The sequence below is a fragment of the Malurus melanocephalus genome, unplaced genomic scaffold (assembly GCF_030028575.1).
Source record: "Malurus melanocephalus ecotype Western Australia unplaced genomic scaffold, MMel_1.1 scaffold_202, whole genome shotgun sequence".
In the NCBI taxonomy this organism is placed as follows: Eukaryota; Metazoa; Chordata; class Aves; order Passeriformes; family Maluridae; genus Malurus; species Malurus melanocephalus.
Window position 1 is genome coordinate 838,719 of NW_026623434.1, and position 3,991 is coordinate 842,709.

The following is a 3,991-nucleotide window of genomic DNA, read 5'->3' on the forward strand; positions in this document are numbered from 1 at the left end:
AAATCTTGTTTTCTGGCTCACTCTCATGAGAGGGAGGTTTGTTCTCTTTGTTTGATTGCTCTTCATGCTGTGTGTTCATGTCTACCCAGACTTTTAAGTTGTGTCCATCATCATGAAAAGTGAGATGGTTGATAATTCTCTTCTAATTCTCAGAACAGATATTGTCTCGGCAACAACACCTTTTGGCCTAAAAAGCAGTGCTTGAAGCTTGACACATAATCTATGGATTTGTCCAATCTAATTACTGCCACTTGCATCAGTGTTTTTACAATACAGACATATATCTACTCAGTAAAATCACTAAAGCTACAGAGGCAGCTGCCAGGCAGTCATTCCGTTACTTCTGACTTGAAAATTATTTGAAAGATGCTATAGAGGTGGAAGGCTCTGAAAAACATCATCAATCCCTCAAACAATGTGTTTTCCTTTGATTCTGCTCATAGCCAAGTAATATTTTAGTGGATTAGACTCAATTTTTCACTAATTTAACTGTACTTTCTTGTAATTAAGAAATAAATCTARGTTTGTTGAAATCAGTCAGTAATAAAACTTCTACAGCAAAAACTACTGAGTATATMCATTTTAAAGACAATAGACTGAGAGTTGGGCTAAATTAACATGTGTTGACCACTGTGCAGCTGACAAACTGCTCATAATTGCCTTTAGTGTTTCTAACATGTGTGACCCTCTTCAATGKAGACACATTCCAGGACCAGTTGGCCACGTGCATTCACTGGGCATCTTGAATATGTTTCTGACACACATTCTCCAAGGAATTGCTCTGGAAGYCTGAAAATCATTATCATAAACCAGAAAATGTCTCCTTATATTTTTCTTGCATTTAAAATTCCTGTGAAGCCATTGGAAACCGGGCATACAAGGAGAGATCATATTTAGAAATGACCACTCTGTGTTTGTCTGCACCAGAGTTGCCTCCAGCTAACACCAGTGTAAATCACAAGCCTTTCACTGACATCTCTAAAATTAGATGCAAAATCAACTGCACTAAAAAAAAAAAATCAAAGGAATTAGGCTGGTTAGATGCTTTCATTGATTAAGGAATTCAAAAATATTATTTATTTCAACCTYAACTCATCAGTCTTCTGCCCAGTTTGCCCTGTCTTCACTGAAATAGGGAAACATTGGTTTTGCATTGCTGCCAATTTTGGGGTTACGGTGAGAGAAGATTGATAGTTACARCTTCTCCAAGCAGAGATCTCTGTCTGTACAAGCCTTATTCTCCACCACAACCCCTGGCTGTTTCCTTCTCAAGCACTGCAGCCCAATCCCAGGGATCCGATGGCTTCAGATCCCCTCCCAGGCCAGGGATGTAGCACGAGTGGTCAGGATTTGCTCCTATTAGTGAAATCCAGGGTGACACAGACTGTCCAAGCCTGGGGATATAAAACTGACCCTGCCTTTCCAATGGGTTTTAGCAGGTCTGAATGAACATCCTGGCAGGAGGACTGCAGAGCCAACAGGGAGCAAGGATAACTTCATTTTGGCTAAGGTTGCCAGTGAAATTAAGGAGAAAACAGCCCTGTCTCCTTGTGCCATCTATGTCTCATAAGCATCCCATACATTAATGTGGGATTTAATTTGAACGTTTAAAGCAGCCTGCATTAGGTTGTGACTGGGGGTCTTTTTATTCATCTTTTGTGCATGTTCTTCCTTGCAAATGTGTATTTGCTGCAGCACATTTKCAAAGGGAATCGAGAAAGAGAAAACTAAAAGCTTCATGTATTATTATTCCTGTTTAATTTAATATCAGCTTACCAGGTGGAAATTAAAATYATTTTTCTGTCACTGTTATCTCTCTTCACTTGGCAAAGATTGATTTCCTTCTTYCCTGCTGCTTACTAATAAGACATCTGAAAACTAAGATGGTTTTTATGTTTACTTCCTTGTTTAAATCAGCTTTCTTAACTAAGGACAGCTTTGGCAATATATTTGCTGTTTAACGTGTGATTTCTGCGTTGGCTCAGGCTCCACCAGTGACAGAACATCAAACAGAGTGAGGCTATATATTTTTAATTACTCAGGGATGCCCTCATGCATAAGTACATGCAAATTAMACAAACGGATTTCAAACCGGTTTTAGAACAGATTGCATGTTACACAATCAATCACATTTTGGGTTCAGAAATTTTGCATTATTTTGCTTCACATGCTGATGAGTACAGAGGTTATCATCTATCCCTTGACACTGCTACCATTGTGTCTGGCACTGCCAGGTTTGGTACCACTTTATGGAGAGCTGACAAACCAGGGAAGGCTGACAGCAATGCACAAATGCTTGAGTGTGAGAATCAGCTGAACAACTAGACTACATGGAATGACACCTTCCTGCAAAGGAAATACTAATGTCCAGAGAGTGGATTAGAAAACATTTGTCTCAAAGAATCGGACATAAGCACCCAGACATCTGCCTCCAGAATCTAGCACTCCTTAGAACTGGAAACAATAAACTAATGAACACAGTCGCTGTTTGGAGYTCGAACTGCATTGTGAGCAGTTGGTACTTGCACCCCGGTGGCATTACAGCTCTAAACAAGATGTAACTTTTTTTCAAAAGACAAAAAATCTTCARTGAAAGTCTTGCAGGACAAGGTGGYCRTATCAAAAGAAAAARGAGGGAAATAYGRCCATCTACATACTGCAGAYGAGGAACTAAGGCATTAGAGACAGGGACGGTGTGATGGGTATCCCTAAAGAGCTAATCATTCCTCCTGCACAAAAAAAAGCAGACTTTTTTGAAAAGTTGAGTGATGTGTCCTGCAACATATTCTCTTGAGATRTTATCTTATACCCTTTAGATATTTCACTGTATTGGAGGCCTCCTTATTTAAGAGCCTATTATTTCTCTCTTCTACTTTCTTTCCACTCCATCTTAAATCCCCATGCTCGGCTTTAACAGTTTTTCCTCTAGGCTGTTTATGCCTGGAATACCTATATAGCAGTATCTTACCTTCTTCCTCTCAAATTTGATTAATTTTCACTTATCCACTTTATATATACATATATATTGAAATTTTGGTCTTTCCTTCTCCCTCTTAATAAAGTTGCTGTTGTCCTTTTTGGGGGTGATGTCTCAAGGTTTTTTTCAGCCCTTTCTTACATTGTTCAATGACTTTCTTCTGTGTTTCTGTCTTTTTGATCCAACTGCACCCAGAACTGAAACTCAGYAAGCACCTTCCGTGAAGATGCGCCTGGTCTGTCCCCACTAGAGATCAAAGGCGACAAATCCTTGCATTGTACCAGAGRCTGCTCACATGGTGGGAGCTGCCCTATGTCCCACCGGGGTCTGTGTGCCTCCTTGGACCTGAGGGAAGGGTGGCTGCATCTCTGGTTGCCTCCCAGGGCAGGACTGCTCTTGAGGCATGTGTTTCCTGGCCTGGAGCCTGGTCCTGGTCACTGTGCCGGGCAGGCAGGTGTGTCTGGACGCGCTTCGGGCGCTGAGTGCCAAGCTTGGTGTGCACCTGATGTGCAGCTAAACGGAAACTTCTGGCGCTGCACAACTCGGGGTGATTTGAAAACTAAACCCGAGCTGCTGCTGGGGGTGACAGTGCAAGCCATAGGCTTTCATCCAATTTCCATCTTCCCGTCCTATTTTCGCGCTATCTGTCCTGATGCTCCTTTGATGCCAAAGGCCACAGAGCCGCTGGGAGAAACTTGGCAGGTTGTGACCCATGCTGACCTGCCTGAATTAAAAAAAACTCTTTATTTTATAGAGGAGGGGAGAAGTGACCTTTCTGCTTAGAAAACAGAGACGAGCCTCAGCGGTCCTCCCCGCCGCTGGCCCCCGCTCCAGGTAGATCTCTGATGGGAAATGTGGGTGGCGGAGATGCCAAGCGCGGGCGGAGGGGGTGGGCGGGAAAGGAAATCCCGKTCCCTCGCACCCCGCTACAGTTACAAGCACAGCACTCACCGGCCGGCGGGGCTCCCCCGCGACGCGGCGGCGGCGGGAGGCGGGGGGACCGCAGGAGGCGGC